The 14290-nt window shown below is 44.8% G+C and overlaps 2 protein-coding genes across 11 annotated transcripts in view; one reads left to right on the top strand and one right to left on the bottom strand.

The window, feature by feature from the left end:
• Nucleotides 1–14290, bottom strand: part of LOC104996249 — a 354524-nt gene that overhangs the window by 8535 nt on the left and 331699 nt on the right. For 3 of the 6 annotated variants that reach the window (XR_826152.1, XR_826154.1, XR_826153.1), the window contains exon 11: nucleotides 2399–2469. The gene's annotated coding sequence lies outside the window, so the exon portion shown is untranslated. Of the gene's footprint in view, nucleotides 1–909; nucleotides 2470–14290 lie in introns of those variants that run through there. The other 3 variants (XR_826151.1, XR_826155.1, XM_010850429.1) reach the window with 1 other exon arrangement.
• The window catches only part of FGF1 (fibroblast growth factor 1 (acidic)), a 108472-nt gene that overhangs the window by 37218 nt on the left and 56964 nt on the right, over nucleotides 1–14290 (top strand). The gene's annotated exons all lie outside the window — the stretch shown is intronic.

The following is a 14290-nucleotide window of genomic DNA, read 5'->3' as shown; positions in this document are numbered from 1 at the left end:
ACCCACCCATCCACCCATCCACCCACCCATCCACCCATCCACCTACCCATCCATCCATTCACCTACCCAACCATTGATCTATCTACTTTTCCCTCTCTCCTCAGCATTTCATCCCACTTTTTCATCTCAGTCTAGTATGTATAAAGCACCAGAGGCCCAAATGAACAACAACGTTCCTCCCTGAGAGGATCACAGTTGGGGCAGAAGCACCCCCACAGCACAGCACCTACAGGTAGAGATGGTGGTTCAGTGTCCATGGAGTAGAGAACAGGTTTTTCAAAAAGGGAGTGAAGATAGGCAGGCATGAGAAGGAGGGGTTTTGCTGGTGAGCTACCCCCCATCTCTGCACCTCTCCTCCTTCAGAAGGTCTCAGCTTAAATGTCGCCTCCTTGGGGAGTCTTGCCTGACTATTCTAAAGTTGAATTTACTCTTTATTCTCTGCCTTTGTTTCCTGATATTGAATTTTTCTTCCTCTGTCATTTAAGTCACGTGTGTGTGTGTGTGGTGTGTATGTGTGCGCATGTGTGTGCAGTGTTCTCTGTGAAGTTCCAGGTAAAATGTGGTCCCATAAAGACAGGGAAAAGGAGTTAATTTTTTCACCCAAGTACCTCCAAGGCCTGACATACCATCGGTCCTCAGTTTGTTGCCCGAACAAATAAAGGCTAGAACTAGATCGTAAAGAGCCTTGAATGCCAAACTAAGAAGTTTGGGCTTTGGCCTGTGAGCAGTGAAGAATATGGAAGGGTATTTGAGCAAGGATGCTATGCAGGAGGCACAGGAGACCTGTGTTTGATCCCTGGATGGGGAAGATCCCCTGGAAGAGGGCATGACAACCCACTCCAGTAGTCTTGCTGGAGAATCCCCATGGACAGAGGAGCCTGGTGGGCCACAGTCCATAGGGTCCCAAAGAGTCGGATATGACTGAAGCGACTTAGCACACATGCATGCATACGTGAGGCATGATCAGATTTGTGGTTTGGAAGGACAAGGCTGGAGGTGTTGCAGGTGAGGTAAGAGGAATAAGCTACAGAGGGAAAAATTAGAAGCAATTGCCTCAGATTGGGGTCAAGATTTCACCATCCTGGCCCAAGACACTGATGGTCGGGAAGGAGAGGAATGAAGACGTAAGGCATACTTAGGTCAAATCATTAGGAAATGCCTGTGGGAAGCGAGGGAAAGGGAATATGACCAAGGTTTATAGTTTGGGTTACTTTGTAACCACCGTACTGTCATTCATTAAGGCAGAGGCAATTTGGGATTTTGGAGACATGGGCGGAAGTTGACGCAGACAAGGGCATGCTGGGAGAGGAGGAGAGCAGGTACATGGTTGAGAGAAGACACGTGGGGCAGACCCCTGAGGGGTCTGAACATCCAAGGAGGGGCCAAAGGACAAAGCCATGAAAAGCTGCTAAAAAAAATCAAAAAGGAAAGAAAGAGGAAGACCTGAAAGCCAGAGCAATGGTTGAAACCAGAGAGAACAGAATGGTTTTGAATGGGACTGGAAAGTTCTACTGCCTGTGGAAGCAGAAGAACCCACAGGAGGGAGCAGTGGAGACCCTGGGTCAGGCTGCCCCTCAGTCTGATGGTGGGTGCAGTGGGTCAGATCTCCGGATGGTTAAAGAGAGGACAGTGCCGGGTCCAGGTTAACCTCCCAACTGGTAATGTCGAATCGATTGAGAGCAACTACAACCCAAGCACAGCTCCAGCAAACCGCACAGCCTCAGCTGCCTCTGGCTCACGGGCCACCGGTTTGCAGTCCCAGTTTTGGAGAACATCACGGGCGAGCTTTTCCAGAGGCAGTTTTGGTGGAAGGACTCCAGAGGGCTGAGGGTGACTGAGAGGGGCTGGAGGCAGTGACACCGGTGAGGGGAAGCTTGGCCATGGGGAAAGCTAAGAGTGAAGTGGGAGCAAGAGGGCCCCAGGGAGGGTGGGAACGAATCTTTAGGTGGAAGACATCGAGCGGGTTTGGGGTTGAAGGGACAGGCTGAGAGCACAGCATTCTTGCTCTCTTTCCAGAAGGCTGTACAAGTGTTATTGTTTTTCCTTTAAATGAGAAGAATATGCCCAATATACTTTCACCAACTCCATTCCACAATCCAAGGTAATTGTTTTTTCAGGTTTCTGTCTATGTATCTATGGATACACATATAATTTTGAAAACCAGTTATGGGATAATTCCACACATACTGTTCTAGGGCTTTCTTTTCCCCATATGTCTAGCTCTCTTTTTATGGCTGCCTGGTATTTGCTTGACTATATAATTTATCATTCTGTTATTGATGCAGCATGGTTTCCCAGTTCTTGTTATGGGAAACAGTGCCTATGTGAACTTTAGATATTGATCTCTGGGTCCTAGGGTGAATCCCTCCATAAGACAAATTCTTAACATTGGACTTACCAATCAGAGTCTGTACACAGTGTGATGTCTCCTTGAAGACTTGCTGGATTTGTCTGCTTTCTCCTCAGGGCCTGGGGGTGAAAAAGGCAGGGAAGAAGGTGTATTTCCAAGGGAGCTTATACAACTGAAAACAAGGCTTTGATGTATCCCAGTCTTATGACTGTACAGATTTCTTTTTAATCAAGATGCTGCGGGTATGGTGGTACTTACGCATAGGTAACTTTAATTCATTAACCTGATAAAGGTGGAACAAACACAAAGCACTTGCAGAGAGAGAAAATGACAGTCTACTCTTCTTGAATAACCATCTTCTAGGACTAGAGTCAATATCTGAAAAAGATACTGATTCCCAAGGGCCCACTGAAATAAGTTAGAAGAGCCATGATGTGGGAAATTTGTTCACAGATTTCAGGGAGACCAAAGGTTGAAGGCTATTAAAAATTTTTGTAAACATAATTTTACACCTAGGATTTGGCATTTAATCTGTGAAATCATCAGCTTAATTATATTTTCGGAATACCATTCTTTGGCAGAGAAGAGGGAAAAGCCCCTCTCATTTCTACAGAGAACACAAAAACAGGCAGGACAAACAAAGATGAAGCATGAACAGCCTCTTTCAAGGACCCTGAGTTCCCAGCTGCGTCAGCACCCTTAGCTCGGAGCGCCCTCTTCTGGACTTGGGCTCCTCTGCACCAGCCTGTGTCCAGCCCGCCAAAGACAGGACAAGTCTGATTTTCAGTTTGGAAAGCGGCTCCAATTCTAACCTCAACACAGCTTTGAGTTTCCTCTGCCTTAGCCATTGAAGCCCCAGGATGTTCTTTTTCAATATTTGTGCTACATTTTCAGGTTACACAGGACTCTGTCTCCTCTTTAAGAATGATTCCTTGGTGACTTAAAAAAAAAATACCCTCCTTAGATCTGAGTTAAGCCTTGGGATTCCTTGTAAGTTTGCTGTCAGGAATACATTCCTAATTTTGAATGAGTGGGAACTGGATCTAGAAACCCAAGGAGAACAGCAAGCAGCTGTATGTGCCATTACCCAATGCATTTGGGCAAAGTCTATTAAAAACTGTGGGTTTCTGTCCCATTTTAGAAAGTTCTCAGAACTTTAGAACAGCCTCATATTTCTTCTATTCCTTTAACAAATACTGCTGAGCACCTGCTATGTGCCAGAGGTTTTCACACAGGGATAAGAGGATAGTGTTACTTTAATCCCTCACAGGTGATAACCAGGTGGTATTGTTATTGCAAAATAGTTGAAAACTATGCACATCATAATGGGTTACTGGAGCCTCAATCATGTTCTTTCAAATTACCTGCTAATCTATGATGTGCCGCTACTATTAAATTTAACTAGGTTAATCCTCTCAACTGAGAAATGGCTTCTAACTTCTTAAAGGGTGCTGTTCAATCCTCCAAAGTACACGCTCATAATCTCTTTTGATAGGAAGGAGGAGGCATGATGAATGAAAACAGCTTTTCTGAAAAACTGCCTGTTTCCTTTGGAGCCAGGGTGGGCAGAGCTGAGGCCAGGTCCTGTCTGGATGCGAGAGCCCACAGTCACCTGGCACTTTCTTCATAAACCCTGCTGGGTCAGCACCAGCCTCTAATGGGCAGCTTGCCCCTGGCCCTGCTCATACTCTGGGCAAAAGGGAAGCCCCTTTTCCCTTTCTGCCTCTCTCAGTCTCATTCAAGTAATCCCTAGGGACCATCTGCCAGACTAGGGGGCATCAGGTCATGGAAAGGATCAGCTCCAAAGATGAGAATACTTCCTTGCAACCAGACCACAACATTTATGGAGTCAAAGACAGCAATAACCGCACTGGGAAGTGAGCCAGGCAAGGTCATCCAGGAGAGATAAGGAAATGACGCAAGGCTGAGGGCTTGAGGAGCCAAATCCTAGCACAACTTCCATGAGATTCCACTTGTTATTTATGCTCTGATTTTTACTAAACTTCAGATGAACCTCGGACAGGCAGACACCATGTCGTCTTCACTTCTCTTAGATTTATAACCATAATATGATGCTTCTTAAGGAAAGTCATAGATCCTCCTAGTTTGCTATCCAAATTATAAGTGAACCTGGCTTTTTAAAAACACTAACCTTCTCTCAAACATCACTCCAGATTTCCACAGGGGGTGATTCTGATAGAGTATTTGTGGGCTTGCTCCATCCAAAGTTCTGAACTTTCAGGTGCCCTTCCCCAAGTTATTCTGTTCAATTAAATCCCAGTCATTCAATTCAATTCACCAAGTAATTACTGAGCTGAGTTCTGTGTTAGAAAAAGACCTGGATACTGCCCTTAGGAAACTCATTAGACCAAGGGATGAGACAGATGAATAAACAAATCATTTCAGTTCAGCATGGTAAGTGCAATGATAGAATTACATACAAGGCAGCACTTTCGAGCTTCTGCTCTCATGGAGCCACAGTCTGGGGGAGAGCCAGACATTGACTGGTAAAGGGCACAAATAAAAATAGAGTTTAAACTTTGACCAGCACCATGGAGGAGAGGCAGGCAGCACCATGAGAGTTTTAATGGGACATGTGGTCAGTGAAGGTTGAGTAGGACATCCTTGAGTAACGCAGTTGAGATGTGAAAGATGGCTCAGGGTGAATTAGCTGTGGAGTGGAGGCAACAGGGGTCCTGGCAGAGGGAAAGCATGTGCAAAGGACCTGTGCAGGAGGTCACACTGTATCCAAGGGATGAAACCAAAGCTGGTGTGGTTAGATCAAAGGGTTGGAGGGGGTGGTAGGGTGGCTGAGCCAGAGAGGTCAGCAGGGCTGGATCCCATACACCCCCTGGTCAGCCAGGACTGTTAATTCTGGGTGCTTATTTCCTCACCTCTGTAAAGGGGGTCCAAACAGCACCTATCTCACAGGAATAATGGAATCCCTTTCAGCACTTAGAGGAGTGTCAAAGAGGATCGGCTGCTATTATAATGCTGTAATTATCATCTGCGTCATCTCACCAGGATGAGCCTGCAGATAAGGATCCTGCTGGCCCAGGTCAGATATTTCTTAACACTTAGCCACATGGGCACAGTTCCATAGACGGCTCAGAGGCCACAGAAATCAGCATAAGCTCTTGTAAGCGTAAGGGCAGGCTTTCTGGAGACACTCTGAATGAATGACCGGCTGGACTGCTGACCACAGGGCTCCAAAACCACCACCAGGAGTTTATCCCCAAACACCCAGAAAAAAACCGAGACAGAGGAAGGAGGACAGTGCCTCCTGCGAGAAGGCTGTCTATAAACAGAAAATTACACTGAAAGAAAACAAATCTTATTTGATGTGAACCCATTTTGGACTCTGTCTGGAAATCCAGGGCAGAAGGAAGTGGAGGGGACAGGGAGTGAGCAGGTGTGCCCAGGCTGAGGCGCCCTGCAGGGACCAGCATGTACTGTGGCTAGGGTGATCATGAGGGGCTGCAGCTGGCTGCCAAGGCACCCACACCTGAGGCCAGACCCCACGCTCTCAGGCTGCTTCTGTGCTCCGATATGTGCTCGGTCTGCTGACATTGGTCCCTGGGCTCAGATGGGGAGAAGTGGTGTGGGATGAGCAACCTGGAAGGAGCTTCTGGGGAGCAGGGGGAGCAAGGCTAGGCTCCTGGGCACCTGTTTCCTAAAATGGGTTGTCTTAGCATGGAATGGGATAACCTACCTGGTAAGTGCTCAGCTTACAAGTCAATTAGCACTCTCTTCAGAGCAGCGTGGAACCTTCAGTACCCACAGCTTTTCATTTCAGTTCTGTAACCCCTTGGCAGCATGGCACTAGGGAATTTCCAAACATCTCAGTGCTCTGTATGTCTCATTAGAAAAGAATTGCAACCTGACCATTTAAATAGCTCTGCTCCAAAAATATTTACAATAATAAGAGGTAACATGAGCATGTTTTCACTACATGCCAAATACTGTTAAGAACTTTTCAGGGAGGTTACAGCACTACCAATACTAACATCTGAAGTCAGAATGTCTGGGTTCAAGTAACAGACCAATCCTTTCCTGGATCTGTGGCCTTGAGCAATGACTTAACCTCCCTGGGATTCAGTTTCTTCATCTGAATGAAGAAGGAGGGTTCATAATATCTACATCCTAGGGTTCAGGAAGGACTAGATAAGGTAGTATGGAGAACCTGGAACTAAACACTTAAACCTTCATACTTAACCATCATTATGAACATATTACCCTTTATTACATGATGCTTTTGAATTGTGGTGTTGGAGAAGACTCTTGAGAATCCCTTGGACTGTAAGGAGATCAAACCAGTCAATCCTAAAGGAAATCAGTCCTGAATATTCATTGGAAGGACTGATGCTGAAGCTGAAGCTCCAATATTCTGGCCACCTGATACAAAGAACTGATTCATTTCAAAAGACCCTGATGCTGGGAAAGATTGAAGGTGGGAAGAGAAGGGGACGACAGAGGATGAGATGGTTGGATGGCATCACCGACTCAATGGACATGAGTTTAAGTAAACTCCAGGAGTTGGTGATGGACAGGGAGGCTTGGCTTGCTGCAGTCCGTGGGGTTGCAAAGAGTCAGACACGACTGAGTGACTGAACGGAACTGAAAAAATATATATATTGATTATAAAGGGGGTTGAACAATCACAGTCATAAGCATCCTCCTTGCCATCACTGTCATCATTTAATAGCCATGTAAGAAGTCTCAAGTTCTGAGTAAGTTATTCACCCAAGTCATTCGATCTTCACCTTTGAGGTAGGTAGTATTACTATGACCATTTTACAGATGGAGAAACTGAGGCTCACAGACTGTTTCAACTGCCATACTCACCTTTCCTGACCTTTTGAACCTTTCGCACACATCATCCTGATAAATCCCTGTGGATTCCCTCTCCCTCCTACTTCAAATGTCAAACCCAAGCCCAGTGCCTGGCACAGGGGAGCTGTTGATCAATGTCATTCTCCATCTCTCCCCAAGCACACCCTTTCTCCACCATCTATCTGCCCCTGCCCTTGGTGAAGAGAGGACAAAAATGTTAAGAAAAAGGAAAACAGGAGGAACTTTAACTTTCTAATGTTTTCTTTTATATATAAAAAATCTAAGGTAAATTTGAGAAAATGTTAACATTTGTTAAATCTGGGCAGAGCACACATAGGTTTTTTGGTTTTTTATTATTATTTTGTTTTTCTAAAATAAGAAAGCCACCCTGCCTCTCTAGTCACTCAGTCTCCTTCCTTGAAGGTGGCCTGCTGTTTATCTCATGCCCATCTAGGTCAGTCTATGTGTTAACAAGCATATGAGTCTAATGTGATTCCCTCCTACCTGCCTCAGAACCCAGTCTCATCAATTAAATTCTCTTCTGATCTCTAATCTACTCAGTCCCCTTCTCTGAAGGTTTTTTCTTGACAGCATTCCCAAGTCTCTCATTTGAGAAAAGTTTCTCTCCGTTCCTCTTGCTTCAAGGCACAATTCTCCTCTTGGTGAGACCACAGTCCTTCCTAGGCGGGTGGTGTGGACTCACTTCTTCCAACTGCTCACCACTGACTCAAGCCTCTCTTATCACCCACCTCTGGGGACAGAACTCCATGGCCATTTCTTAGTTTCTATGTTCCTTGATGTTTCTGCAGAATCTGATGCTTGGATCACTCCATTCCTGACCTTGCCTCCTGCCCTCACCTGAGCCATCATTCTCCATCAGTCTCTTTCCCCACTTCCTCATCTCAGCTCCCCTTCTCTTGTACCCTTACTGGGCCTGCCCCCGTGGTCCACCAACTCTGTCCTCTTCTCTCCACTCATGACCTCACTACAGCCTGCACTCCAACCCTTAATGAGCATTTTGGTGAAGATGCTAATTTCCTTTTGGGTTCTCTTTCCATGACTTCAGAACCACATTTCTAGCTGTCTGGGAGACATGCCCATCTCACTGTCCTGCAAACAAAGCAAACTCAACCTGCCAAATTCAAGGTTTTTACTCTTCAGGAATTCTGTATTTCTGCTAGGTTGGTGCTTCTCAAATTTAATATGCATACAAGTCAGCTGGGTCATCTTCTTACAGTGCAGATTCTGGTTCTCTAAGGTGGGGGTGGAGCCTGACAATCTGAACTTCTAACAAGTACCTGGTGGATACCAGTCCAAGGACCCCATTTTGAGTAAAAGATGCTACAGAGATTTCTATTCTCTAGGTCAAGGATTCTTAACCATCTAAAAATCAGGATCACCTGGGAACTGTACTAGATATAACATGGCTAAAAATATGCATATAGTTAAAAAAAAAAAAACACCTTAAACAATTTAACTTCTCTTTAACTCCTAACCCAGACTAATCAGAATTTTTCTGGGCATGTGGTCTAGGCATCTGCATTCTGTGAGTGACTACTGAGTACCTACTTGGGCTGGATTGTGCTAAGGACTAAAGAGGTGGTGGTAAATAAGACAAAGCCTTATGGAGCTTGCAAGTTAGTAGAAGTCATGGTGATAAAAGAGAAAAATAAATACTCAAGAGCATTTCAGATAAGTGCTGTAAAGGAAAAATGGAGTTCTGAGATAGAGAAAAACTGAGAAGGGGCTACTTTAGTTAGGATAGTGAGGGTGACCAGCAGAGGCACCATTCAGGCTGAGATATAAGCCATGAGGAGGTGCACAAGCAGAGGTCTAAGCAAGGAGGAGCATTTCAGACAGGGGGACCAGTAAACACAAAGATGCTAGTCCATGCTTGGAGAGTGCAAGGAAGAGAAGAGAAGCCTGTCGTGTGGATGCAGCAGGACAAGCAAGGGAGGAGAGGAGAGGAGAGGGTGAGCCTGGGAAGAGGCTGGGGCCAATCATGAGCCTGGAGGACACGGTCTTCCCATGGATAGACACAGCAACAGGAAGCTGCTAGGAGGTTTTCAGCAAGCAAGGGCATATGATCTGACTTAAGCTACCTGCTGTATGAGGGCAAGAAATGAAACAAGGAAGTGGGTAAGAAACGATGACGTCTTGGAACACAGGGGTAGTATTGGAGAAGACAGAAGAGGTCAGACTGAGGATACATTTTGGATACGGAGCTTGCTGATGAGCTGAAGGGGGCTAGGTGAAGAAGACAGAAACAATGACTGGGGACACTTATGAAGATTTGAAATACTTGAGAAAGCTGGGGGTTGGGTGAGGGGAACCAATCGTTCTGTCGAGGTCATCTTAAGAGGCTTTTTTTGGGTCTTATTTTATTTATTTATTTTTTCCCTGGTACTGAGCAGCCTGTGGAATCTTAGTTTCCCAACCAGGGACTGAACCAAGGCCATGGCACTGAAAGTGCTGAGTTCTAACCACTGGACCTCCAGGGGATTCCTGAGGTCATCTTTTTTAAGATAAATACTAGACATCCAAGTACAGATCTGGCTATAAATTATCTTTCCAGACTTACCCCTTCCCCATGAACTCATTATATATGGGCCATCCTTAATTCAAAGTGTACTGTTTCTCAAGACTCATAGACACAGAAAATCTTATGGGTACTAAAGGGGAAAGGCTGGGGTGGATAAATTAGGAGCTTGAGATTAATGGATACATACTACTATACAGAAAATAGATAAAACAATAAGATCCTACTGTATAGCTCAGGCAACTACAGATAATATCCCATGATAACCTGTAGTGGGAAAGAATCTGAAAAAGACACATATATCTTCCCTAATATCTCCATCAGTTGTGGGATTTGTGTCTCCTCATAACACTGCCATGGAATCCACAATGTTCCTAGAATATAAAAGGCTATTCATTCAATGTGTTGAATAAATAATGATCAGGACACATCCTGGGATGACAGCCTGTGGTTAATCTAGTCATTGGAGATCAAAGGTGGAAAGTTTTCTTAACCATGGAGGAACTAATGTTTGTGGAGTCCTCAGACCATTGGTAAAGAACTCCCTAGTACAATGTTAAGAGTCTCAGCTCATGTATATCACTGCTTATCTCTCAACAGTAATGCATGTAACCTGCTTAGGCCAAAAGTGTGCCCCTTAAAAAAAAAAAAGGAATCTATTTAGAACTTACTAAAGAAGGCTATTAATAGAAAAGCTGGTATATGATCTTTCCTGAGAAAAATACTGCCTTTGTGATCATCACCACTGCTGTGCCATGCCCAGCTTTGATAAGACCGGACTTTGGTCCACTGTATGTTCTGTGGGTATACATTCAGCACGCTGGGATGCTGGAATGGGCACTGAGCTCTGACCATTTTATGACCTTAGGCCCAACCTGTCCATGAGGTGTCACTAAAACCAGACTGATTGATTTCAGTGTCTTTTGCTTCACCAAGTGCCAGGTCATGGATTCTAAAGTAGAGAAGAGACCATGATGGGTCGGACATTGGGTCTGGGGACACAAGCTGACAGACACTGAGAAAGTGAGAGAAAGATGAGCTAGAAATGGAGAGGAGTGAGCATGCAGGGGTGCTGGGTGGTGGCCTCAGCTCAGAAGGGTGTGAGAGGTAAAGGAGGACTGCTGGAAGGAGTAAGGGTGTGAGGCTGAGAGATTTAAAGGGGATAAAAATATAAAAGATGGAGAAGTATGGAGCTGCTGAAGGAAGACGGTAAAAGCACAACCTCAGTCATCATCTACTGAGTGTTGCTTGCAAGCCAGGCATTGTGGTAAGGATTTTACATAAATTCTCTGACTTGACTTTTCTCAAGATCTTGTAGTCGGTACTATTATTCAACCCATTTTACAGCTGAAGGACATAAAAAGCAGAGAGGTTAAGTAATTTACTTGGGGTCACAGAGTTAGCAACTAGAACAGCTAGGATTCAGGCTTAGTTCTGTTACTGTCAAAGCCTCAATTCATAACTGCTGCTTGCTATCACCTTCTAATATTGATTCAGGGGCATTTCTTCTCCCCAGGCCTGATGCAGGCTGAGAAACACAACGTCTTCCAACATCCCAAAGAGTGAGGTGCTGGGTGATGAGCTAATTCGGAGGTGTAGTTCAAAAGCCTTGCTATGACTGAGCTGTCTGCCAGGGCCATGAGCCCTCAGAGCAGAGATGCTCTCATCCTTCAGCAGGGAATATTCACTCCATTGTGTTGGGCCCCACCTCAATGTTTTTTTATTGTCTGCTCTCCACCATGAGTAATGCCACTTTCCATTTTAAGCTGGGAGCTTCAGGAGATGACCGTGATGTAAGCCAGGGTTGCAAGCTAAGTGCTGCCTGGGGGATTACTCACCCACTCTAAGATGCGGCCAACATCTCACCCGCCCACTCAGGATGCTGCTGGAATAGCCTCTTCCTTGCCAAAGCCTAAAGGAAATCTGGTTTCTCCTGGAATCAGGCTAGGAGTGGTGCCAGGTTATCAGAAACTTGGCAAGTTAACTGGTTCTCCAAGTGGAACTACTGTGGTTGTTCTGGTCCCTTCCCAGGTGGTTGCTTGTTTACTCATTTGACATTTGCAGAGGGCCTACTACGTGCCAGGCACTCTGCTCCACGATAGAACATTGCTACAGTGATCTAGATGGCTTTAGTTCTTGTCTTCAGGGAGCTAAGTCTAGGGGAGAATAAGAAGGTAATTCCAGTAAAATGTCACAACCAGGAGAATGAAATAAACAGTATGCCATAGGAAGCTCAGAGAGTTTGGGGAACTAACAGCTGAAGGATTTATGTCAAAGTAGGACAAGCAGGAGCTGGCTAAGCTCCATAACTGTAAGCAACCAATGAGTTTAACAATAAACATAAAGAGAATATGGAGAACCCGCAGTTGCACAGAATCAATGGGAAGGTGTGGTACCCCCAAATCACACTGCAAGAAGGGTCCAGCCAGATCAAGACCTGTGTGTTTATGCTAGGGCTTTAGATGCTGGGCAGTCAAAAAGGATGACAAATGTCCAGGACAACAGGTACAAGTGGAGAAGGTGGGGAGGAGAATGCTGTCTCAGAATGACCTAAGACACTGAGTCAGAAAAGCCAAAAGGAACAGCTTAAAGGGAGCACTGACTTAACTGAGGGGAGCAGGCACTGGGGCCACAGCCAGGCTCTCACGGTTTCCTGAGTGAATTAAGTTTGCTGCTCAGAGACTTGGAGGCTCTGTGGGGAAATAAGCCTATTGACAGCAGGTAAGTAGGAACTATATGGGATTTAAAAAAAATTTTTTTGGTGTTCCTCGGGCCATTCTGGAAGGTCACAGTTCTTAGTACATGCTTGACATAGATTATAGAGAGCAGCTAAATCAGAAAAATACTCTCTGTGAAACAGTTAGAGAAGATGACTGGGACAAGCCAATGGGATCATGACAATAACTGGCCTTTATTGCTTGTGCTATCACGCACTTACGTGCATTGTTTCATCTAATCCTCATTAGAAGCCTATTTAGACACCAGCAGACAGAGGCACAAAGATTATAAATGGCTTGGCTGAGGTACCATCATTAGCAAATTGTGGAGTTGGGATGCAAATGTAATTTACTTCACTATAACCGAGAGTGTGTTGACAGAAAAAGCAAAGTGAGCGTCAATGAAGAAAAACTGTCATCACAGAAGAAAACACTTTGTTTTCTATGCTAAGAGGTTGGAAGCTTCATTCCTTAGCTATTGCTTCTCTCATGGGTACCATTTTGAATCTCAAGGTCAGTTACTGCTCCCTACTGAGAAATTTTCAAATTTTTATCTGAGGGGAAAAAGACTCATTTCCTAGAGGAACACTTTAGTGAGGTGCCTGTAGCAGTAAGTCAGGATATTAACCTCTAGGTTGCAGCAAGAGGTATATATAGCAATTTGATGGGATGTTTAGAATAAAAAATGTCTTTATACATGTTACTTATAAAAAACTAGGGAACTATGGGAAAATATAAATAAGAAAAGAAAAATCATCTGTAACCTTGACATGTAATAATGGCTATGGTCATACTCTGGGGTCTGTGTGTGTACATAATCTACAGTCTCTCTTTAAACTGCATATATATATCTATGTATAGGTATTATGTTTTTAAATCATAGTTCTTAATATCTTAAATAATATTGCCTTGATTTCACCTTTTTCCTTGAGGAAGAATTGTACCAGAGTATTCAAATTGGTAAATCTACTAAGTGAATATCAGTGAACAGACTAGAACATGATCTGGAACGCAAGGGCCTTTGTTCAAAGGACAGAAGGCATGGGGGCCTCCTGGGGCGCACTGGATCTAGTGTATGTGCCTGGTTCTTTTAGGAGGACTTGGGTTTTCATTGTTTATTAATATTTCTAGTTGGCAAGCATTACCTGAAAAATGTTTAACATAATGATTAACCTAATCAGATAACGATTTATTAATTAGGAGAGATTTATTGCACAATCTACCTACCATACAGATGACGTTGATCATGCTATATAGACAAAAAGTAGAAGAGTAGCTTTTAGGACTGAGCACCAAGTGGAATCCTGGTTCTGACCCCACGTCCTTCTCTGGCCTAGGGAACCCCATCCCTTCCCATGTTCCAGTCACAGGCAATTCAAACCCCCACAGTCCAGCGTACACAATAATGCGGCCTTCTTAAGCAGGAATGCGGCTTGGCCTTTACAGCCCACTCTGAGCATCATCTCTTGGAACCCATGTGGCTCAAGCCAGCACAAAGCCAGGTCTGTGTGGTCACTGCTGTTGTCAACTCTTGGCACACCCAGTGCCACCCATCTCCTGCCCTTTTCCCAGCTCATCAATACAAAGTTCTACCAGTTGAGGAGCCCCGTGCGCTCACTCTGTGCAGCTCAGACATCTGTTTTGTGTTGGGAGTCACTGGCCGGTCAAGGGCTTGCATGCTGCAGCTGGATTGCTGATGTAAACAAAGCTGCCTTCATCTAAGTTTTCTGACCCTTCAAAGACCCCACAAAACTATCCCCTCCGGTCTCCATCAGCACTTTGCTCCCAGTCCAAGGGGACAAGGAAAATGGACTTGGTTTTAGTTAATAGGTAACAGTCAAGAGGGAAGAA

Source organism: Bison bison, unplaced genomic scaffold (genome assembly GCF_000754665.1).
Source record: "Bison bison bison isolate TAMUID 2011002044 unplaced genomic scaffold, Bison_UMD1.0 scf7180017864291, whole genome shotgun sequence".
Taxonomy (NCBI): domain Eukaryota; kingdom Metazoa; phylum Chordata; class Mammalia; order Artiodactyla; family Bovidae; genus Bison; species Bison bison.
Note: the sequence above shows the minus strand (reverse complement) of the source record. Positions and strands in the feature narration are given on the sequence as shown.